The sequence below is a fragment of the Mus caroli genome, unplaced genomic scaffold, assembly GCF_978045245.1.
Source record: "Mus caroli unplaced genomic scaffold, Mus_caroli_1 scaffold_8, whole genome shotgun sequence".
Classification (NCBI taxonomy): domain Eukaryota; kingdom Metazoa; phylum Chordata; class Mammalia; order Rodentia; family Muridae; genus Mus; species Mus caroli.
The window spans coordinates 119,099,544-119,125,137 of record NW_028227263.1 but is presented as its reverse complement, the minus strand read 5'-3'; the positions used below and the strand labels follow the sequence as shown (position 1 = coordinate 119,125,137).

General features: G+C 41.0%; 1 long non-coding RNA gene and 2 pseudogenes across 4 annotated transcripts in view; 1 reads left to right on the top strand and 2 right to left on the bottom strand.

The window, feature by feature from the left end:
* The window catches only part of LOC147003376 (cytochrome P450 2B1-like), a 33,197-nt pseudogene extending 25,592 nt beyond the window's left edge, over positions 1–7,605 (top strand).
* LOC110288495 (lysine-rich coiled-coil protein 1-like) lies at positions 5,223–6,648 on the bottom strand (annotated as a pseudogene).
* A 3,085-nt stretch (positions 7,606–10,690) lies between the features above and the next one.
* LOC115030322 (uncharacterized) overlaps positions 10,691–25,594 on the bottom strand; it is a 30,421-nt gene continuing 15,517 nt past the window's right edge. For 2 of the 4 annotated variants that reach the window (XR_015047996.1, XR_015047994.1), the window contains exons 2-3: positions 16,731–16,877; positions 10,691–11,677 (exon numbers count right to left, since the gene is read on the bottom strand). This is a non-coding gene — a long non-coding RNA (uncharacterized LOC115030322). Of the gene's footprint in view, positions 11,678–16,730; positions 16,878–17,079; positions 17,234–19,354; positions 19,913–25,594 lie in introns of those variants that run through there. The other 2 variants (XR_015047995.1, XR_015047997.1) reach the window with 2 other exon arrangements.

Genomic DNA, 25,594 nt, shown 5'->3' with positions numbered 1-25,594 from the left:
AGGAATGTATCCAGAGATGTGTGTGTATCTCCTTCTCAGATCCAGTCACACCTGACTCATCCTTCTCTCTCCCATCTGCAAACAGGAAAAGTCCAACCATCATACAGAATTACATCACCAGAACCTTTTGATATCTGTGCTCTCTCTCTTCTTTGCTGGCACTGAGACCACCAGTACCACACTCCGCTATGGCTTCTTGATCATGCTCAAGTACCCCCATGTTGCAGGTGTGTGATGGGCAGACAGGTGGGGGATCTGGAACCCATTCTTGGCTGTAGGAGTTTGTTGTGTATGGGTGAGACATAGGCCACTTACATCTGGAGCTCTGAAGGCTTTGCTCTACTTGTAAACTAAGGCAGTGGTGTGGTGGTGTGTGATTAAATAATCGGATGACCTGTTTTCTCTTATCAATTATAGTTTGATCCAACAATCCATCCATCCCTACTTCCTTCTGTCCTTCGACCTTACTTCCATCCTTCCATCCATTCACTCTTCCTTCTATCCATTCACCTCTTCATCTGTTTATACATTCTCTTCATTTTCCCACCCATCTTTTACCTATTTATCCCTTTCCATTCATCCATTTTTAAATTGATTGATGTAATGGGTGATATGTGGAAAATATACATACAGTTTTCAGTTTACCCATTTTTGTCACTCATCAATCTTTCCTTTTATTAACTGAATCATCAATTTCTTTCATATAAAAACTTAAAAATTGATGTTATTATGAGCATGGCTGCTACAGATTATCTAGGGGCATATCTTCAGAATCTTAGCCTAAATATAAAATTTAACTTTGATTCAATATGCATTGGTGTTTTCCTGTGTATGTCTTCATGAGGGTGCTGGATTCCTTGGATCTAGAGTTACAGAGTGAACTGCCATGTGGATGCTGGGAATTGAACATGGGTCCTCTGGAAGAGCAGTTAGTGCTCTTTAACATTGAGCCATCTCTACAGGCCCCTGGATTTTTATATATAAATTCACTGCAAAGGAGTGTGTGTGTGTATGTGTGTGTGTGTGTGTGTGTGTGTGTGCAGGCATAGAATTGATAACATTCATTACATTCTTGCCATTTCCCCTCCAGCCCTCACTTCTGTATTGACAGTTGAAATGGCCCTTTGCTGGAGTTTTTCCTTTTCTCTCTTTATAAGTAAGAGTGGATCTTGTGGAGAAGAGACTCTAACATGCTCTGTACATGCCTTGAGAGACAGATCCTTGAGAGAAGCACAGTTGTATGCACATTAAAGGGCACTGTGCCTTTCTCAGTGGACTCTCCTTGCTCTGAACTGTTCCTGGGTTATTGGTTTCCTGAAAACAGGGTTGTTGTGCTTCACCTTCGAGACAGGGACACTGTCTATTATTTTCCTTTTCTGAGCAGAGAAAGTCCAAAAGAAGATTGATCAGGTGATTGGTGCACACTGGGTCCCAACCCTTGATGACTGCATCAAAATGCCATACACTGATGCAGTCATCCACGAGATTCAGAGATTTTCAGATCTTGTCCCGATTGGTGTACCACACACAGTCACCAAAGACACAATGTTCCGAGGATACCTGCTTCCCAAGGTAAGAGAAGCTGTGATTCCTCATTGCTACTTCATGAGTGTCCTCCACTCCTCTAATCACATATCTCACCCTGTCTGTGGTATCACAGAATTCCGTGTTTCTTTGGGACTGGCTGTTTTGCATGTGAGTCTGGGTTTGTGAACATCTTTGTATCTTGCAACTTTTCCTAGAACACTGAGGTATATCCCATCCTGAGTTCAGCTCTCCATGACCCACAGTACATTGAACAACCAGACAAGTTCAATCCTGAGCACTTCCTGGATTCCAATGGAGTACTGAAGCAAAGTGAAGCTTTTCTGCCCTTCTCAACAGGTGAGACAGATATGTGATTCCTTTCCCAGACACCAGAGAGAAGGCCCATCCTCTGAAACACACAGCAGTAAGGTCTCTCCTTACCTAGTCTATCCCAATTGTCTTGTCTGACTCATCCATCCATACTGGCAACTGTCCCATGAGGGAAGTCTTGAACTGAAGGAGCATCCTGGTCAGGAGGACTTTGGGGAAGAGTATAAAAGTCTCTAAACCTTAGTAAATTCAGTTTCTTGTTTTTTTATTTTATAATTAGGGGAAAACATTTTAAAACAATTGAAGAAGTTTGTCTTTAACCTTAATTAAATGCCCAACAAAAGAGAAATTTTAAAGAGAACAAAGTGAGCTCAATGCAACTTAAGGCCTCCACCACTTTCTTTGAAATAAAGAAGAGGTTAATAGAGGAGATGGGAGCACTGAATATTCTGTTCTCAGCAAGCTAATTACATCCTTAAAGCCAACCAGTATTTCCTATGCAAAGTCCTAAAAATAGCAGAAGATGGTTTCTTTGCTTTAGGAACTGTAATGACCAAAATGACCCATCAATTCTTTTTAGATGCATCAAATTCATCAATTGTATCCCTTAGTCTTACGTTTCTTTCTTTCTTTCATTTTTCCCTATTATCACAAATAGACTCTTCTCTCACACAATATATCCTGGTAACAGTTTACCTCAGTTTACTAATCCCAGTTCCTTCCCAACCCCTCTCTCAAGTGGATCCACTCATTTGAATGGAACAGACATCTAAGATAAGAACAAACCACAATGAAATAAAAATATAATACAATAAGACAAAACTAAGGACATTAAATTTGAGCAGTGTAAACCAATAGAGGAAAAAGAACCCAAGAGAAGGCAGAAGAGTCAGAGATGCACTCATTCACACAATCAGAAAGCTCATAAAAATAGGTACCTGAAATCTATAATATATTTAGAAAGAACAGGCCCTGAACATGCCTTTCAGTTTGTGAATTCATATGAGCTTTTGATCATGTTGATTTATAGATCATGTTTTTCTGGTGTCCTTCACCTCATCTGAATATTACACTCTTCAGCCTCCTCTTCCACAAGTTCCCTGAGCTCTGAGGGGAGGGATTTGATGGAGACATTCTATTTAGACCCATATGTTCCAAGTCCTCTTTGTGAGTAATGTCCTGGTGTGATTCCCTGTATTTGTTCCAATCTGCTTCAGAAGGATGTTTCCCTGATGGTGGCTGAATAATGAAATAACCAGTGACCATAGTAGAATTTCTTTAACATTCATTCTAGTATGATTTCTTTCTTTCTTTCTTTCTTTTTTTTTTTTTTGGAGTTGGAGACAAATAGGGCCATGAGATAAAAACAAATTGTTCATATAGCAGTTCCAAGATTAGAAGGTCAGACATGTGGAAAATGGGACAGAGAGAAATAAACAATAGTGAGATAAGCTTGAAACTGATGCCCAAAAGAGAGGCACACAGAAAAACATGACAGCTCTAACAGGAGGAGACATTTTGCAAGAACCAAGTAGTGAACATGAGGCAGAAGAAAGGTAATGAACCAGACAGGAAGAGAGGGGGAGGAAAGTAAAGGAAGTTGGAAACACAACTAGAAATAGATAACAGAACATGAGACAGACCAGAGAAGGAACACGTGCCAAGCTGTCCTTAGAGAAAGGGGTGGTGAGGATGGTATCCACGGTATTGAGAAAGAAACAAACAGGGAGAACAGATCAAAAGATACATAGTGGTGATAGGCACAGACACAGGTTTAAGGAGACTACCATGGATAAAAAGGAAGAGGGAAGAAGGAAGGAAGGGATCGAGAGAGAGAGAGTAAGGCAGAGAGGAAAGAGAGAGGCGGAAGAGTGTGTGTTTGTGTGTGTGTGTGTGTGTGTGTGTGCATGTATGTGTGTGTTAGATCCATAAAGGTGCCCAAATCACCAGATTCAGACATGGAGACTAAGTCATTAAATTGTTCTGGAAACATCTAGGTCACAGAACCAGTTCTAGGATAACGATTTCAGAGAGCTACTCCATAAATTCCCAAGCTCAAGCTCAGTAAATTCTGGAAAAGAGATACCCAGAAAGATAGGGTATTTTTTAAATTTTTTTTTATTATGTATTTTCCTCAATTACATTTCCAATGCTATCCCAAAAGCTCCCCTCCCCCCATAAGGTACTTTTGTAAATACTCCCACACACAGGCACAATTTTCTTACAACCTGGAAGGCCAAGAGGTTGCTGGGAAATTCCTCCTGCACCTGAGGGTGTAGGCAGCCAATTGCAGCTAAAGAGTCACTGAGGTACACGGTGTGGTGCCTGTGCATGGGATTTTAGGCTCCCACTACCCTGTGGTGTCCATACCTGAGGTTACAAACCAGCAAGGACTCATTCTTCTGAGAACCCAGTCGGTAACAAATTTCAATGTATAGAAGAATATGGGACACGGGGGGGGGGGGGGGATGAGAGACAGAGATGACAGAGAAAGAGGAGAGACAAAGATCTCTCTCTCTCTGTAGCCCAGGGTATTTGTAACCCACTGTGTTCCTGCCCCAGTCTGCCAAGTTCTGGAAATACAGGCATGTGCCTCCATGTCAAGCCTATATAGGATTATTTCTAAACAGTACCTTTTCCCTCATGGCATCCAGATGAGATGGGTATCAAACTTCTCATGTGAGAAATTAGGGATGCTAAAAGTCTTGTATTATAAATGTGTGCACAAACACACTTCAGACCTATTCTAATTTGGTTTTACAAATCCGGAAGAAGGGCTCTTTTTTTTTTTTTTCCCCAGAAGTTAAGATTCTTTATTATAAACCTTTTTAGAATATAAACTGATTTTGTGTGAAGTCTCTGTAACTTTTAAATGTATATGTAAGATACAATTATTATAATGTTATTTCACCTTCCAACCCAAAAAATATCTTGCAAGTTAGGTCTAAAATAAGGAAATCTAAATTGCTTCATAGAGAAAGACAGTAAGCATACAAATATGTGACTCAAAAGTAAAAGAAACCCAACCAAGAAATAGATTCCACAAAAGTCATCAGTTATTCCTCCAATTTTAAATAAATGATCTCTCAAGGGAAATTAAGTCCACTACCATAGCAATTTGGTTAATAAAATCAGAGCCACTCTCTTAGAGGGAACTCCTACCATATGTAAGAAAAATTAAGAAATCTTTTAGAAAATAGAAAAGTAATCTCCATGTTGGAAAGTAAACACACTAAATACTTCATGTTCACTTTGTTAAAAGTTGAAACCTCTGTCCACATATGCAAGTGACATGAATATGATTGTTCATAAAACCAAGCTCCTTGACTGTTATTTCAGTGGAGCCTCAGAAGATCTAAGGAGCCTCAAAATCCAAGAATAGATTGGTCCCAAAGCATCTCCTCCTCTGTCCTTTCTTCACCTTGTTCCTCTTTTTAATTCCTCTGCTTATGGTCCTCTTTCTTAGATAATACATCTCAGGATTTTTTCTCTTTTCAATTCTGAAACTCAAGAAGAACGAAGACCAAGTGTGGACACTTTGCCCCTTCTTAGTATTGGGAACAAAACACCCATGGAAGGAGTTACAGAGACACAGTTTGGAGCTGAGATGAAAGGATGGACCATCTAGAAATTGCCATATCTGGGGATCCATCCCATAATCAGCCTCCAAATGCTGACAGCATTGCATACACTAGCAAGATTTTGCTGAAAGGACCCAGATATAGCTGTCTCTTGTGAGACTATGCCAGGGCCTAGCAAACACATAAGTGGATGATCACAGTCAGCTATTGGATGGATCACAGGGCCCCCAATGGAGGAGCAAGAGAAAGTAACCAAGGAGCTAAAGGGATCTTCAACCCTATAGGTGGAACAACATTATGAACTACCCAGTACCCCCCAGAGCTCGTGTCTCTAGCTGCACATGTATCAGAAGATGGCCTAGTTGCACATCAGTGGAAAGAGAGGCCCATTGGTCGTGCTAATTTTATCTGCCTCAGTACAGGGGAACACCAGAGCCAAGAAGTGGGAGTGGGTGGGTGGGGGAGCAGGTGGGGGACTTTTGGGATAGCATTGGAAATGTAAATGAAATAAATACCTAATTAAGAAAAAAGTATTTCCAGATTTACATGGAAACACAGTCCCAAATAAAAGAACTGCTGGAAATGAAAAAAAAAATTCTGTACCATCCTGTACAGTTTCTGTTTTTGCCTTTGTTCTCTTTCTTTGGATGCTTCTTTGTTTGTTTAAATTCATTGCCTCAGATCTCCTTTTTGGTCGTTCTTCCTGCCTTTCTCTGCCTTCTTCTACATGTCTTTTCCTCTTTTGGTGCATTTGTCTATTACTGACTTGATGGTTGATGGTACTGTGTTCTGAGCCAAGGCACTTATGAACTACAGATTCTACACTATATGAGCCATACTTGTATTCTTGGAGACTAAGGTTTAAGGGGACTATTTTTCCTGAGAAGTCATCCCTGGTAAATCGACAGTAGCTCAAAGAGTTTAGTCTTATCTTGTCATGAGTTGGTAACCACTGGGGTACCCGCTCTTCTGCCTGTAAACTACTGCATGACCTTGGGTAGGAATGGTTCATTTCAGATGGGAGAATCTGATCAAACATTCTATACCTGGGCCTGGAATCAAACTATTCTCTGTAACTACAGCTTTCCGAATATTCCCCTCTCATCCTTCTGAAGCAAGTCTTTGACTCAAAGGCTCTGGGTTTCTATACTTTACTATAATATTCAAGTTCATTTTGAAAAGAGTCATATGGCTTGTTTGAATGATTCATTAGGTTGACAGAAAGAGATTATCGTTATCAGGCTGAGAAGTTGATGTGAAATCTGGTTATATTCAACCATTTATTGCTTCAGTTTTTCAGCATGAATGCTCCACACAGTTATGACTACAACAATCAGGGAGCTAAACCATGGAGTAGAGATTATATATAATTTGTCTAATACTCAACTCTCATTTACCTTTTCTGAGGCAGGGGCAGGCATCTACAACTACTGTCCCCCTTCCCACCAACAATGCCAGCCGGGGGTCAGAGGCTGTGGTGGAGGTGGCAGAGAGGCAGACACACTGCTACCTTCACTGCCACCTCTGCTGCAGAGCATGGAAGAAGGTCTCTTATAGTCTTAACAAATGCTACAAATATGTCAGCAGTGATCACAAAGATATCCACCAATGATTTGTCCTTCATTATGATTTTTTTATTATATATAATTGGATGTGTATTTATAAGTGCTATAATATATATATGTTCAAGGACAGTTTTGGGGAGATGTTTCTGTCATTCCAGCATGTGTGTCCAGGGGATTGAACTCATGGATCCCAGGATTGTTGGCAGGCTGCTGCCCATGCTAAGGCAGCTCACTGGTCTATGCACAAATTCTTTCAGATTTGGGAATGTCTTAACATTCTCATTTGAATTGCAGGTTGAGAGTCAAACTCATTGTTATTCACTGCAATGGGCAGAGTTGTCTAAATGGGATTAGGGAAGGGGTAGTGCAGAGATTTTCTACTGGTCAGGAACTCAAATGGATCACTTTCTCTGCCCATAGGAAAGCGTGTTTGTCTTGGTGAAGGCATTGCTTGAAATGAACTGTTCCTTTTCTTCACTGTTATTCTCTAGAACTTCTCATTGTCCAGCCCTGTGGCTCCTGAAGACATTGACCTCACTCCCAAGGAGAGTGGTTTTGCCAGAATACCCACAATGTACCAGATCTGCTTTTTACCTCGCTGATTGGGCTGAGGCAGCCAGGTGTCTCTATATCTGTTGAGAATGGTGCCATCCTTCTGCCTCTGAAAGACCTGCTGGAAACCAAACCCTAGGTTGCTGCCCATCTATTCTACTACTGCTGTTTCTCTAAAGCCCCAAGCATGTTCTTCTCCCCTGTGAATGACAAATAAATCAGCTGTCTCTCTTGATGTGTGAACAGAGACTTCTGGAGTCCACATCCCATGCTTAGTCAACTTCCCCTCCCTCCCAATATCCCAAGTCCCCACTTATCAGCTCTCCACACAGTGTGATCTGTGCTAATGGACTCTAAAAGTTTTGAATTCTATGTCTACAGACTTGCCTAGTATGTATGGTTCAAGTAAACAGAATCACACATTGTGTGATGTTTGGTGTCTCGTGCCTTTACTTCACATAAAATTATCTAGGTTTCTGTATTCTACAGGCCACAGTCATGTGTGTTTTTCATGATATTTCTTAGAATCCTCTTCCTGCATTTTTTTTTTTTTTTTTGTAGGCAGAGGCCTCCTCAGCCCATGGCTCCTGAGATGCATTTTTCTGGACACCAATCTCAGGTTTTCCTATGTTTCTGTTTAAATCTCCCAAGAATCACACAATCCCTGCATTAGTAAGGGTTCTCTAAAGGAACAGGACTTACAGAATCAATCAATCAATCAATCAATCAATCAATCAAATCAATCAATCAATCAATCTGTCTGTCTATCATCTATCTATTACATATCTTTCTACTCATCATCTATCTATTTTACATTCTATCTTCATCTATTTGTCTATATATCATGTGTGTGTATGTGTGTCTGTCTATGTTTCTCTATCTATCTATCTATCTATCTATCATCTATCTATCTATCTATCTATCTATCTATCTATCTATCTATCTATCTATCTATCTATCTACCTATCTATCATCTATCTATCTATCTATCTATCTATCTATCTATCTATCTATCTATCTATCTATCTATTTTAGTGAGGATTTTACTACTGTGGTCTTATAAAAGATAACATTTAATTAGTCTGGCTTACAGGTTCACAGGTTCAGTCTGTCATCATCAAGTTTGGAGCAGGGCAGCATCTAGGCAGGCATGATACAGGCAGAGCTGAGAGTTCTATATCTTCATATGAAGGCTGCTAGTGGATGATTGACTTCCAGGCAGTTATGATGAGAGTCTTAAGCCCATGCCTAGAGTGATACACCTACTCCAAGAAGGTCATACCTCCTAATAGTGCCATTCCCTGGGCCAAGCATAAAGAAAACATCCATCTGCCTCTCTCTCTCTCTCTCTCTCTCTCTCTCTCTCTCTCTCTCTCTCTCTCTATCTATCTATCTATCTATCTCATCTAGGTATGAGATTTGTTAAGAGTAGTTTAAAGGCTATTACCAGATAGTATATCAATGACTGTCTCATATGGAAAGGCTGAGAATTCAGTAGTCCATCCATGAGCCTCTAAGCTTGTGTGTCATCCATGAGCCTCTTAAGATTTGTCTGTGTCAGGCAGTACTGCAGTCCTGGAAGATGCCTGGAGAACTGCTGGTGTTTCTGACTCTGTGGCAATCCACAAGAAGTTGTATTTATTGCCAGCCACAGCAACAGATTAGGTAAATTTGCTGGGGAAAGTGAGGGCAGGCAGGAAAAAAAGCACAATTTCCTTCTTCCCCGTGTCTGTGAAGAGAAGGTGTGACCCAGCTTTAAGGAGGGTCTTCCTGCTTCAAATAATCTGAACAAGAGACTCCCTCACAAGAGCACCCAGCAGTTTTGGTTTTAGTTGATTCCAAATGTAGCCTAGGTAATATCCAAGAGCAGCCTCCACAATGCTGAGACCCCTCACCTCCCTGACATTTTTACATGTCACTTAGTGATAGGTAACTAAGGATCTTTTTTGAAGGGCATATTGCTACAAACTCCATCACATCTATGCCAGGTTTGAAGGGACAACCTTTTGCTTTGCTCACTGCTCCTCTGTTAGTACCTGAGATTGTAAGTTTCTAACATAATGTGTTTAAAGTAGGGTAAGACAAAGAAGCAAAGAAACAACTTGTGGGAAAGCTCTACTTAATCAAGGTCAAAGTCCGCCATTGACCAGATAGCCTTCTGAGGCTTGGTATATAATAGAAAAAGCTTCTAGAATTCTTCTGAGGACAAATCTTGGAAGTAAGTAGGGGAGATAAGATCTGGTAGAAGTACTGTGGTTTGCATGTGAAGAAGCAGCAGTGTGAATTCTGTGAAATTCATAAAGTCAAAAGCTGGAAGGGGTCTCAGATTAGATGGGACTTGGTCAGTGGGGAAGGGAGAGAGGGGGAGGGGCAGGGGGAGAGGGAGAGAGGAAGAGAGGGAGAGAGGGAGAGAGGGAGAGAGGGAGAGAGGGAGAGAGGGAGAGGGAGAGGGAGAGGGAGAGGGAGAGGGAGAGGGAGAGGGAGAGGGAGAGGGAGAGGGAGAGGGAGAGGGAGAGGGAGAGGGAGAGGGAGAGGGAGAGGGAGAGGGAGAGGGAGAGGGAGAGGGAGAGGGAGAGGGAGAGGGAGAGAGTCAATTGAATCCACCAACCTCAAGTTTTGGTTTTCCCTCATGATACCGAGGCAACACTTTGGATTGTGATGCAGGTGAAGGAGGAAGGACCCACCACCAGAGTAACCTTGTGAGGTCTGGATCTTTTTGTTCACAGCCAAGGGGAGATATGGGGATATAGTCAGAGCACTAAGCCTATTCTAGTTCTGTGTGTATATGGCATTATGGGAGGCCCTAGTGGCTCAAGCTGAAGCTTTTTCTGGCCAAGGTCTCATGGTCATCATTGATCCTCCTTTCAGGAAGTGGTGGGTAGTGTATGGCCTTCAATGTAGTGGGAGGGAAGATCCTGTGAATTTACACAATTTCCTTCCCAACTCCATTTTGGTATGATTTTTTTTTTTTCTTCGTCAATGGAATATCTTGGGATAGCCTTAAGTGATCCTTTCTCCCACCATGAAGAGCTTTGATTGGGAAAATAGAGCATGGATAATCAAGTCAAGATGAAGGCTCAGGGTCTGATGGTGGAACTCTAGAAAATCTGGGGTGAGCCCTAAGGTTCTATGCAGGTGTCACCATGGTGGGGGCACAAAGGTGGAGAATGTGGTTGCTAAAGATCCAGATAGGATGATGCAGAGACAGGTTCAGGGATAGGGAGGAAGGTGAGGTGGGATTAAAAAGCTAAAGAGCCAAGGATACATTATTTTTTTTTATTTTTCAAACTTTTTATTGGTTCTTTGTGAATTTTACTCATGCACTCTAATCCCACTCATCTTCCACTCACATCATACCCACATCCCACCCTTGCGACTTCCCCAACATCAGAGATGAGAAACCACATTGTGGAATCTGTACTGTGTCATAGTACACTTTTCTTATTTGAACTTATTTTAAACATTTCCTTATTTGAAAATGCAAAGACTCATTGGTTTGGTAAGAGAGCTCTAGTTTCTGTAACTCTGTCAATACATGCATTTGACTGTGACTCCTTTTAAATATCCTATTGTTGCTCTATGTCATATAAATCTTGTAGATTTGGACTTGTAGGACCTGCCCCTTCATACATTCCAGCAGTTAATTGATGGGGTAGATGTTGGGGTGAGCCAATTCATATCCCTGAATATGGGACAGAGAGGTTTCTGAATTTGTCAGCCTGATGACCCACTCTAACATCTCACTAACAATCCCTACAAGCAGGTCCAGCTCAACCCTGCTGAGGTGCATGGTCCTCTCTCCATAGTGTCCAGCTGGTAAGGTATGTGGCTTGTTTCTTTCACTGTCAAGACCCTTAAGCCGACTTTCCCATCTGCCATAAATATGGAGGGATGATGTAGAGGAGGAGGGCATCTCTTGTTCATCTGTGCTACTGCCCAGCAGACAAGAGACAGAGATGGTACTCCTGGAAGTCCATCATATAGGGCCAGCTTTACTGTGCTGTCCAGGTGAGGTCCTGGGTCTGCTTTCCTGAGTGCTGCAGCAGGTAGAGGACAGGACTAGCTCCTCTGTCTGCTGTAGGTGGCAAGGGGTGTTGAGGCATCTCTCCGTTATCTATGTCACTGAAAGGCAGACAAGTGGCAGGGTCAGATATCTCATACTCCCTGGAGTACCTCCCTTGAAACCCTGCCAACTGAGTTAGCTCTACGGGTCTGCCCAGGTGAGATACAGGACCAGCTCTTTTGAATACTGCAGTCTGTGAGGGACAGGGACAGTTCTCCTGCTCTTATGATCTCAGGACCAAGTCTTCTGCCAGCTGGGGAAAGAGTGTAGGAGGATATATCTCCCTCAACCAGGCCACCTCACAGGAGACAAGTAGTAGGGCCAGCTCTCCCATGATTGTCTCACTCTCAACTCCTGCAATATACAGGAATATCTATCTTGAGTACTGCAGTTGGCTAGTAGAAGGTCCAGCTTTCTTTCTCTCATGCCTTCAGGACCAGCTCTCCCTCAATGCCCAGATGAGGGGTGCAGCCAGTTTTGCACATCACTCAGACACCAGTATATCCCTGGATGCGTGTCCATGTCAGAAAGTTGTGCATGGCTTTTTGTCATATGAGACTCCTGCTGCTGCAGGGCCACAGCATAGGCCCCTAGTGCCAGCACAGGCTAGGACCCTACCTTAGTCCAAGGTGACATGGTTGGCTACTAATATTAAGCTGCTCCTCACTACCCTCAAGTCTCTAGTTTTGCTTCTTTTTATTGTGTCCACATCCTAACCATATAATTTAAAACAGAAATTTCTTAGAAAAAATTCAAAATAAAATATTAGATACAAGATATACTCAGTAGAAACACAAAATGTCTTGGAAGGAAGGAGAAATGAATGTGATACTAACAGTGATATGTTAATTTGAATAAAACCTATTGGCTTTTACATTGGAATACTTGGTACCCAGTTGGTGGAAATGTTTGGGATGGATTAAGAGGTAGCCTGTTGGAGGAGGCATGTCACTGTGGGTTCAAAATCCCATGCCTTTTCCAGTTAGCCCTCTGTCTCCTGATGTGGATGAGATGCTCGCTCTCAGCATTATGACTATCTCCTTCCAAACTCATGGCCATGATGGTCACAGACTCTCCCTCTGAAAATATAAGCACTAATAAGTACTTTTTTTTTCCTGTAAGCTGCCTTGGTCATTATATAAATGTTGTTGTTTTAAAAGATTTATTTATTTACTTTATGTATCTGAGTACACTGTATTCAGACACACCATGAGAGGGTGTCGGATCCCATTACAAATGATTGTGAGCCACCTTGTAGTTGCTGTGAATTGAACAAAGGACCTCTCGTAGAGAAGCCGCTGCTCTTAACCACTGAGAATATCTCTCTAGACCCACAGGTCATAGTATCTTAACAGAACAACAGAGGAATAACTAAGGCAAAGGGCCTGAAATGAGAAAAGACTCTCAAAGAATGAGTTGTATGTAAGACCAGGGAGACACAGGTGCACAGGGACAGCAAGATAAATGCTTGGAGAACAACAGACATAGTGAGGTAGGAATAGTGGCCAACCAAGAGATGTCACCAGCCAGGTGAAGATCAGCTGGAGGGACAATGTAGGGGACACCCAGACCTTTTTGATGCACCTCTAATCTGAACCTATCTCTCCTCTTTCACTCTGCTCCGACCAACCTCACCTGCTCCATTGTTTTTGTTGAGTGTAGGATTCTAAATTCATATTTTCATTAAGTTTATTGGATAAATTATTCACTACTATCAGCCCTTTGTACAGGCAACTAAGGTTGAGATTATACAATGCACCTGGAATTGGTGTGGGTGGATCTTGGGGAGAGACCACATGTTTTGTGTTTAGAATGCAGAGGCAATAAAGCCTCCATATGTCAGATTTTCAGAGGAATGGAAAGTATTTCAATTCCCCCATGCTTCTGAGTATGGTAAAACTCCACTGATAAGTTTCAGCATTCCTATGATGGAGCAAATGTGGATATGATCAGGTGTGCATGGGTCTCAGTGTGGAATCCCAGCATGCACGAAGTCCTGGGTCTGAGACTTAGCAGCACATAAGGTGTTGATACAAGTCTGTTTTTCTAGTGTTTGGAGAATTGAGGCTCAGGAGTATAAAGTTATGCTCCTTACATGGAGGCTAGCTTGAAATACATGAAACACTATCTGAAAAAAAAATATATAAAACTTACACCTGTCTCAAGGGAATGCATTATTTACTTGTTTCCAGATTCCAAGACAGAATTTCTAGTTCTTATTTTCCCATCCACATGTCCCTAGACTCCAGTGAACACACCTTACTTTTCAAATGAGGTAACAAGTCATTTTAGGAGCAGAAACCAAGCATCCAAAAAGGATGGGTCTGAGAGAAAAGGTTATATTGAACTTGTAGTAATTTTTCATAGCCTGAAGTTGTGGAGGTAGCAGTGTGTACCCTTCCACCCCCCGGGAGTGTGTTAGTGAGTTTGTGTGTAACTGCATCATCATCTACAGTCACCTGTGAGCATGTTCCCTAAGTCTGCAAGATGTCCTTGAGATACTGTTGTTTTCAGTGCTCTGGTGTAAGCACTAACCACTTAAGGGGTTGAAACATGTTTTGAAGATGTTTCTATTTTCTCCTGCATGTGTGAACTCCTCCCTGGCATCTTGAAGCACTTTCTTGGCCACTATACATGCTTTTATAGCAACATTTAAGAACTGACCAAATTCACTACTCAGAATATTAGAGATGCCAGGAAAGATTGCACACCAGCACCACTCTAGCCTCACTGTCGCCTTCCTTCACACAAAGTCCATAAAACAGCAGCAGAGGTCTCCACAAAGGCAAAGTTCTCTCCTGTATTCTCATGCAATCTTGAAACTAGACTTGGAAAATTGGTTATCCAATCAAACCACTTTGCTTTACTAATGAATGAACATCTTCTGGAGAAAGTTATTTATCCAAGACCACATGGTGAGGTAGTCTGAAAAAGGATTGGGATATCAGTTTTATTTGTAACTCTCTCTCAGTAAAATACAAGGGAAATGGAATAGTCCTCCTGTGTTGTGTTAATTTCCATCTGCCAACCTTCCCATAAACAAATCTCTCCGACAATTAGAATACAAACACCAGATATTGTTATAGAGTCTATGGGCCATCTGTCTAGGTGCTTCATTGATGACTGACACTGCAGCATCTTAGTTAAGATGTGTATGTGTGTGTGTGTGTGTGGGTGGGTGTCCATGCATGAGTGTATGTGTGTTTGAACGTATGTGGGCTCACCTTGTGTGGAAGTGCACATGCACATTCACCTTTGTGTGTAGGGCTGAAGTTAATGTTAGGTGTCTTTTTTGATGGTGCTCTACTTCACTGCAGCAAGGTCTCACCGAATTCACAGCCTAAGCTATTTATCTTTCCCAGAAATCCTGTGTTAAGATTTCTGCCTCCCAAGTGTTGGGATTATACTGGGAGTCCACCTTTCCTATTTTTTATGATTCTAGGTTCTGAGCTTGGAGAAGTGGTGAAAATTTAGTTTCTCAGAGCTGTGTTAAGAGCTATCTGCTGATAGCCAACGGCTGCCAAGAGACAGCTTTCTAGGCTGGTGTTGTCCTTTACTGAGTTGTTTATTCTTTTTCTTACACTACTTTGAACATATGGCACTAGCCACTTGCAGTCCCAGGATCTCACAAAGGAAAGTGAACAAGGCAGTAGGTTGTTCCTTTCACTAAACTGTCCTGAAAGTGATGGTGTTTGCAGCATAGCGCCATCCTGGAAAGATCATAGGTACCAATCACAAGACCACATGAGAAAATATCAGGGAGGTCAGGGGTCCGGGCTGCTCTTGGGTATTACCTAGACTGAATCTGGCATCACCTGAAACCTAAGCTCCTAGACACTCTTGTGATGGGGTCTCTTCATTAGATTATTTGAAGCAGGAAGATTACTCAAAGAATAGATATACCTGCAACCCCATTGGCAAATATGATGCACTAGCCCCTATACACTGTGATGCATGTACCATTTTACTTAATTTCCCTCAGAGCTGTACAGGAGATGTGATGCTATTCATATACACAGGCAGGAAGGCTAATTTCCCTAATGTAACTAAACTATTCATCACTGGGACAAGGATTTTGGGTCTCAGAAGTAGAGTATAGGTAGTCTCCACTCTGCACCTTCTCCCTGGTCACCATTGTGACTCTGAGCTGATAGTTAACTCCCAGTGTCAGGAAAGGAAAGAGAAAATTTCAGCGATTGTGTGTGTGGATTTACAACTTCTGCACACTTCCCATCTGCCAGTCTTCCTCCATCCTTTCTCACACTTCTAGGTTCTGTGGTGTTTCATAAGCCTGCTTAGTATGCCAGGTTCAGTCATTGACCATGGTGATTGAAGGGCTGTTGTCTGTCAACAATTTGACCCCTTGCTGCCCTCCTCTTGGCCTGGCTTGTCTATAGGTTCTGGTTCCCTGTAGAGCCTTCCCTGAGGCTAGTCAGTTTCACTCAGACTTTTAACTTGTCTTCCTTCTGGGTCTTAGATCTCTCTGACTTCTCTTCAGCCATTCTTCTCACTCTCTGCACCTTTCTTCCTCTTCCATTTCTGCATCAACATCATCTCAGCTCTCCTGAGAAATGTCAATAAAAGACAGCAAATGCCTGCTATGGAGAAATGGGGCTGCAAATCAAGGTCCAAGTCACTGAGATTTCCTTGTGATAATGAATCGTGAAGGATCCAGTAGTGTCTCAGAGTTATATCGATATGGAACTTCCATCAGCCTCTGTGCTCAGCACAATCACAGCCTTCTGTGTTCTAAGATGACAAGTATGTGCCAGTCATGCCTTCTTGACAAATAAAATTAATTAAAATATTGTTGTTCCTGAATAGAAGTGACCTCCATGGTCAGGATATATTTTGAGTCTATTTTGAACACAGTGGATCTTATGTTTCTTTACCTGCCCTGGAATTTTTGTCTCCACCTCTATTTTTATCTCATCCTCCCCACACTGTGTGTGTGTGTGTGTGTGTGTATTTGTGTGTATGTGTGTGTTTGTCTGTTTGTGTGCTTGTGTGTGTTTGTATGCATGTGTGTGTGTTTCTACCAATCGAGTGTGTGTCTTTCTGCCTTTGGCTGGGCACTCATGTCTTCCCTTATGCCCATTCTAAGGTACTCACCCTGGTATTTCTTCAGTTCCTCTACTAAACATTTGAACTCCTCCTTTATCTTCTTCACACTCCAATTTCTCATACCAAAGTCTCTCATGGTGGCCAGTACGAATCAATGAAGAGTCTTCCAGCATTCCCCATTGACAAAGAACACACCTAAGATGGAAGGAGGAGCATAGGTGGTAGGTTACATTGGAATTTCAGAGAATCCTGACTCTTCCCCAGAGCTTGAACCTCACCTTTCAATCACCCAATTCTGGCCCATTTCCTTTAGGGCACCCTTGTCCCAATGGGCCTCACCTTTCAATCTCTCATTTCTGGCCCATTTCCTTTAGGGCACACTTGTTCCATATCTCACCATAGTGTTGCATAATGGGCTGAAGCACAGCAATTGTTCTCCGGCCAGAGAAAGCCTTAGCATGGTTCATCAGAGCCTCCCTCATGGTGTCTGTCCCACACAGTGTGACCAGTCCCTGGTGTACTGTGAATACACCTTCACACTTTTCTTGATGCTGCCAAGCATAAGGGTATGAGGGTTTTGATTAACCTACACCAAAGTTGTCATTAAAGTATTAAACCACTTAGGAAGAGATTGACAAATAGCCACCACCTGCCCTAGCCACCCTTAGCCATCTGAGGACCTAAGAGTTGATGGGTTATTTTACCACTGGGCGTTTTTTATGTAGACGATGTAGCAATCAGTGCACCAGGACTATAGAGTAAGGGAGCAACATATTCATATAATTCTGGCATTATGGATGTAGAGGCCAGAAAATCAGTAATCATGCCTGGCCACACATCTCATTGAAGGCCAGCTGGAATATATGTGACCCTATCTAAAAAAAAAAAAAAAAAAAAAAATATATATATATATATATATATATAAATTGACAGATACATAGATAGATACAGGTATAGATAAAAATATATAGATAGATACGAGTGTAGTAAATACACATATAAATTCATACCCATGATCTTCATTCTAGACTTCAGTTTGTAGCATCTCATCTAGAAACCATCTTTCCTGTGATACACCTTCAACCTGATCAATATCTCTGGCAACATGTACACAAAATGAACCTGACTCATCCACTGGGTTACTTGGGAGGGGAAATGGATGATCCCTGGTGGTGGTGCTGACTGTCAATCATGTCTACAGCACAGACAGTTAGGAAACTACTTGGCTGTACATCCATCTCTGGGCATCTCCAGGGGATTGGTCCTAGGCATATCAAAATCTTCTAGTGCTGAAAGTCATTGAGTAGAATGGTGCATGTTTACAAATAACCCACCCTCATCCTCTTGAGACCTTTAACTCAGTTTAGATTTCTGTGTACCTAGTAGAAATTAGATGCTATTGAAATGGACAGCAACTGTGTTCTTTAGGGAATAATTCTATAGAAAACAAAACATTACACATGTTGGATTTAGATGTATTTATGGTTTCAGATGGGTTACTCCTTCGAATTATATGCAACAACATACTAAAAATCAGTTCAGATCAATGTTATGAAAGAAACTCGCTGACAAAATGTTAACAGGGAAGCAGGTTTTGTTTACATCTGCTGCACTGAAGTGACTTTCAAACACGGGGACATTTGCTGCACTTGTTGGAATGGAGGGAATGTACTGACTACAAGGGTGTGAGATAGGAACCAGTCTTGATGGCAACTTATCTGCACCTGGATGATAAGCTTATGCTCTTTCTGAAGATTCACTGAAGTGTGCTTTTTTTGGGTAGTGATCAACTTCAACAATGTCTTCCCTCAAAACTTATAGTTGGGGCTGAAGAGGTGCCTCAGTGGCTAGGGGGCACTGATGGTTGTGTAGGGCACCTGAACATAGACTGCCTCCTATGTCACACAGCTAGTGACTGCCTGTAATGCCAGATTTGTGGGATTTGAGGTTCTCATTTAGCTTCTTCAGAAACCAGGATGCATTTGTGCACTTATATACAAACACACGTGCATACACACACAATTATGATGATATATGAGAGGAGGGGGAGACATGACAGCTAGATGGATGAATACATACATAGATGATAGATAGATAAATTGAAATACTTGACAGATATATAGTTACATGCATGCATAAATAATAGATGTTAATGAATGGATGAATAAATATATAGATGATAGAAAAACAGAAATAGAGATAATTAGATAAATAGATAATAAGCGGTTGATAGATGTTAGATATTTATAAATAAATGGGTATATATATATATATAATTTTGGATATTATAGTTGGGTATCAGCAGTAAGGAGCACTTGTTGCACAATCATGACTGGAGTTTGGATCTTAGCACGAATATAACAAGTCATGGGGTACATATGTGCCTCCGATGCTGGATTATATTATTGGAGGTTTAATCTGGAAGATTTTTCAGATTTGCTGACTTCCTGAACCAGATTCAGGGAGGCACCCTGCTTCAAAGACTAGGGAGATTAATAGAAGACGACACATTGTGCCATCCTCTGGCCTCTGCCTAATTAACAGGTGTGTGTACCCAATTTGAAATATATTCACACATATATGCATACATACATATACAAATACATACATAATACTCATAAATAAGCATGTTTTAAAAGTTACATTTAGAGTCTTTAAAAAATTGTACATACCATTCCGGTGTCTGTCTGCACCCAGAGCTGATCCTGTGCTACATCACTCCATATGCAAATACCGCCAGGAGAAAGCTGGTCTCCCAGGATTGCTGACATGCCTGTGAGCTCACTTAAGACCACCACTTCTTTTTTGTTTGTTTGTTTTTTTTGTTTTTTTGGTTTTTTTTTTTTTGTTTTTTTTTCAGATGAACTATTTATTTTTTTCTTGTCAATGCCAAATTCAATTTTGTACATGGTCAAGTCACAGAAATATGTCTTCTGATTATTCTGTCATTAACAGTTATGTGCATACTCTTACATCAAAAAGTGGGTTATTATTAGGAAAAGACATTTTAGTGAAAACACTTCCATTTTTCTTGATTTGAAAAATAGAAGTAAAATTCCATGAGTTGCCCCTTTGAAGCCATGAACTGCTACAGAATTTTCAGTCTTTATTATTAGCTGTGCAGCTATTGAAAGTGGCAGAAGGTACACTGGCTGATTCCTTTAAACAAATGAATTAGCCAAAAGGGATCTTTTTTATTTTACATTGGCTCTTATATTAATTTCTAGTTCTATATAATTTATCTTGAGAAAAATTATTTAATATCATCAGATGATAGTTTATTAAATAATATCTGGCCACCAAATACTATGAATATTCTAAGTAATTTAAAATTAAAATGTTTAAGCTAAAGAAGAGACTGTTCAATATTAGGTATATATTTATGAGGGATGACAATAATTATTTTTATATTGAACAGATAAAATGGCGTTGAACAAACACATAAAATCAGGTTTTTAAATTTTTATGCCTAATCCTGTACTTGTAATAGATACATTTTCTTTTTTTTTAATTTTTTATTACATATTTTCCTCAATTACATTTCCAATGCTATCCCAAAAGTCCCCCATAGCGCCCCCCACTTCCCTACCCACCCATTCCCATTCTTTTGGCCCTGGCATTCCCCTATATTGGGGCATATAAAGTTTGCAAGTCCAATGGGCCTCTCTTTCCAGTGATGGCCGAATAGGCCATCTTTCGATACATATGCAGCTAGAGACAAGAGCTCTGGGGTACTGGTTAGTTCATAATGTTGTTCCAACTATAGGGTTGCAGATCCTTTTAGCTCCTTGGGTACTTTCTCTAGCTTCTCCATTGGGAGCCCTGTGATACATCCAATAGCTGACTGTGAGCATCCACTCCTGTGTTTGCTAGGCCCCTGCATAGTCTCACAAGAGACAGCTATCTTTGGGTCCTTTCAGCAAAATCTTGCTAGTGTATGCAATGGTGTCCGCGTTTAGAGGCTGATTATGGGATGGATCCCTGGATACGGCAGTCTCTAGATGGTCCATCCTTTCATCACAGCTCCAAGCTTTGTCTCTGTAACTCCTTCCATGGGTGTTTTGTTCCCAATTCTAAGAAAAGGCACAGTGCCCACATTTTGGTCTTCATTCTTCTTGAGTTTCATGCGTTTAGCAAATTGTATCTTATATATTGGATATCCTAAGTTTTGGGCTAATATCCACTTATCAGTGAATACATATTGTGTGAGTTCCTTTGTGATTGTGTTACCTCACTCAAGATGATGCTCTCCAGGTCCATCCTTTTGGCTAGGAATTTCATAAATTCATTCCTTTTAATAGCTGAGTAGTACTCCATTGTGTAGATGTACCATAATTTCTGTATCCATTCCTCTGTTGAGGGACATCTGGGTTCTTTCCAGCTTCTGGCTGTTATAAATAGGGCTGCTATGAACATAGTGGAGCATGTGTCCTTATTACTGGTTGGGACATCTTCTGGATATATGCCCAGGAGAGGTATTGCTGGATCCTCCGGTAGTACTATGTCCAATTTTCTGAGGAACCGCCAGACTGATTTCCAGAGTGGTTGTACAAGCTTGCAATCCCACCAACAATGGAGGAGTGTTCCTCTTTCTCCACATCCTCGCCAGCATCTGCTGTCACCTGAATTTTTGATCTTAGCCATTCTGACTGGTGTGAGGTGGAATCTCAGGGTTGTTTTGATTTGCATTTCCCTGATGATTAAGGATGTTGAACATTTTTTCAGGTGCTTCTCTGCCATTCGGTATTCCTCAGGTGAGAATTCTTTGTTCAGTTCTGAGCCCCATTTTTTAATGGGGTTATTTGACTTTCTGGAGTCCACCTTCTTGAGTTCCTTATATATATTGGATATTAGTCCCCTATCTGATTTAGGATAGGTAAAGATCCTTTCCCAATCTGTTGGTGGTTTTTTTGTCTTATTGATGGTGTCTTTTGCCTTGCAGAAGCTTTGCAGTTTCATGAGGTCCCACTTGTCAATTCTCGATCTTACAGCACAAGCCATTGATGTTCTATTCAAGAATTTTTCCCCTGTGCCCATATCTTCAAGGCTTTTCCCCACTTTCTCCTCTATAAGTTTCAGTGTCTCTGGTTTTATGTGAAGTTCCTTGATCCACTTAGACTTGACCTTAGTACAAGGAGATAGGAATGGATCGATTCGCATTCTTCTACATGAAAACAACCAGTTGTGCCAGCACCATTTGTTGAAAATGCTGTCTTTCTTCCACTGGATGGTTTTAGCTCCCTTGTCGAAGATCAAGTGACCGTAGGTGTGTGGGTTCATTTCTGGGTCTTCAATTCTATTCCATTGGTCTATTTAAGACCACCACTTCTGTTCAGAGGGACCAGCCATGAGTCGTCAGGACAATAGAACTGAGGAGCATCCTGGGATAAGATGCATCCAGCTTCCATCTCTTTCAGGAGTTGATCCCATGACACAGCACTCCATACCCAAATACCACTGGGGGAGAGCTGATCACCCAGAAGTACTGAGAAACATGCTTGTAGCAGAGACAAGCCACAGTCAGAGACAGCAAGACCAGTTATCACCAGAGATAACCAGATGGCAAGAGGCAAGGAGAAGAACATAAGCAACAGAAACCAAGGCTACTTGGCAACATCAGAAATCAGTTCTACCACCAAAGCAAGACCTGATACCCCAACACACAAGAAAAGCAAGACTCAGATTTCAAATCACATCTGATGACAATAGAAGACTTTAAGAAGGACACAAATAACTCCTCTAAAAAATACAAGAGAATACAGGTAAACAGGTAGAAGCCATTAAAGAGGCAACACAAAAGTCCCGTAAAGAATTACAGGAAAACACAACCAAAGAGATTAAGGAATTAAATAAAACATTCCAGGATCTAAAACTGGAAACAGAAAAAATAAAGAAATAACAAAGGGAGAGAATCCTGGAGACAGAAAACCTAGGAAAGAGATCGGGAATCATAGATGACAGCATCTTCAACTGAATAGAAGAGATATAATGGGATAATCTCAGATGCAGAAGATACTACAGAAAATATTCACACATCAGTCAAAGAAAATGTAAAAAGCAAAGGCTCTTAACCCAAAAACATCCAGGAAATCCAGGACATAATGAGAAGACCAAACCTAAGGATAATAGGTATAGAAGAGAGTGAAGATTCCTAACTTAAATGGTCAGTATATATCTTCAAAATAATTATAGAAGAACACTTTTATAACACAAGGAAAAAGATGATCATAAACATACAAGAAGGAGAACTCCAAATGGACTGGACCAGAAAAGAAATTCCTCTTATCACATGATAATCAAAATACCAAATGCACAAAACAAAGAAAGGATATTAAAATCAGTCAGGGGAAAAGGTCAAATATAAAGGCAGAATTGCAGAATTACACCTGAATTACAGAATTACACCTATCAGAATTACACCTGACTTCTCCCCAGAGACTATGAAAGCCAGAAGATCCTGGTCAGATGTAATACAGACCGTAAGGGAACACAAATGCCAGCCCAGGCTACTATACCCAGCAAAATTCTCAATTATCATAGATGGAGAAACCAATGTATTCCATGATAAAATCTAATTTACACAATATCTTTCCACAAATTCAGGCCTTCAAAGGATAATGAGTGGAAAACTCCAACACAAGGAGTAAAAATATACCCTAGAAACAGCAAGAAAATAATCTTCTTTTAACAAACCAAAAAGAAAATATCTACATTAACATAATTCTCCCCCTAACAACAAAAATAACAGGAAACAACACTATCACTTTACCTGCATATATCTTATATTAATGGACTCAATTACACAATAAAAAGACAAAGACTAAAAGATTAGATACATAAAGAGGACCCACCATGTTGCTATATAAAGGAAAACCTTGAGTGACAAAGACAGACACAACCTCAGAGTAAAAGTCTGGAAAATGATTTTCCAAGCAAATGGTCTCAAGAAACAAGCTGCAGTAGCCATTCTAATATGGATGAAAATCGACTTTCAATCTAAAGTTACCAAAAAAGCATAAGGAAGGACATTTCATACTCATCAAAGGAAAAAATCTACCAAGAAGGATGCTCAATTCCGAATATTTTTGCTCCTAATGCAAGGACACCAACATTCATTAAAAAAAAATTACTAAAGCTCAAAACACAAAGTCCACTTTACACAATAATAGTGGGAGACTACAACACCACACTCTCATCAATGGACAGATAATGAAAACAGAAACTAAACAGAGACAGAGTGAAACTAACAGAAGGATGAGCCAAGTGGATTCAACAGCTATCTATAGAACATTTTATCCTAAAACAAAACAAAACAAATATACCTTTTCCTTAGTACCTCACTATACCTTCTCCAAAACTGACTAGATAATCAGTCACAAAACAGGCCGCAACTGATACAAAAGAATGAAATAATCCCATGCATCCAATCAGATCAACATGGTCTAAGGATGATCTTCAGTAACAACATAAACAATAGAAAGCCAACTTACAGATGAAAGCTAGAAACCACTGTACTCAATGATAATTTGTTCAAGGAAGAAATAAAGAAAGAAATTAAAGACTTTTCAGAGTTTGATGAAAATGAAGCCACAACATACCTGTCTTAGTCAGGGTTTCAATTCCTTCACAAACATCATGACCATGAAGCAAGCTGGGGAGGAAAGGGTTTATTGGGCTTACATTTCAATACTGCTGTTCATCACCAAGGAAGTCAGGACTGGAACTCAAGCAGGTCAGAAAGCAGGAGCTGATGCAGAAGACATGGAAGGTTGTTCTTTACTGGCTTGCTTCCCCTGGCTTGCTCAGTCTGCTCTCTTATAGAACCCAAGACTACCAGCCCAGAGATGGCCCCACCCACAAGGGGCCTTTCCCCCTTGATCACTAATTGAGAAAATTCCTTACAGTTATATCTCATGGAGGCATTTCCTCAACTGAAGCTCCATTCTCTGTGATAACTCCAGCTGTGTCAAGCTGACACAAAACTAGTCAGTACAATTGACCCCTTGTCAACTTGACACACAAACACATCACTAGCAAGCCTCAACCCTTACATTCTCATTCATCCCCAAGGTCTAAAGAACTTTAAATGTCCCACAGTCTTTACATATTCTTAAAATTTCAATCTCTTTAAAATATCCATCTCTTTTAAAATCCATTTACAATTAAAAGTTTCTTAACTGTGGGCTCCACTAAAATAGTTTCTTCCTTCAAGAGGAAAAATATCAGGGCACAGTCACAATCAAAGGCAAAAATCAATCTCCAACCATCCAATGTCTGGGATCCAACTCATGATCTTCTGGGCTCCTCCAAGGGTTTGGGTCACTTCTCTAGCCATGCCCTTTCTAGCACACGTGTCCTCCTCTAGGCTCCAGATGCCCATATGCCACTGCTTCCGCTCTTGGTGGTCATCTCATGGTACTGTCATCTACAAAACACTGCATGACCCCTTCAGTCCTGGGCTGTCAATTTCAACTGAGGCTGCACCTTCACTAGTGGCCTTCCATGGCCTCTCACAGTGCTGAGACTCAGCTGCTCTGCGTGACCCCTTCATGCCTTCAAAACCAGTACCACCTGGGTGACCCTTACACATTACCAAGTCCCCCTGCAGCAGGAGTACAACCTTGGCTATCTCTGGAACACAGCCTTTTTGTGTTTTCAGAAAACACTTCCCAGAAGATGTCACCACAACGATGCTGGTCTCTTCTTAATCACCGCTCATTTCTTAGCTCCAGCTAACCAGCATCAATAGTCCTAGTAATGCAAAGTTTTTGCTTTAGTAGTTCTGGTATATTGTTAATCACAGCTGATTCTTCAGCCCCAGCAATCCAGAACTATAGAATCTTCACAATCAAAACATCAATGGCCCTGAAAAGAGTCTTTAATTTTCCCTCTGAAATTTCACAAGCCAGGCC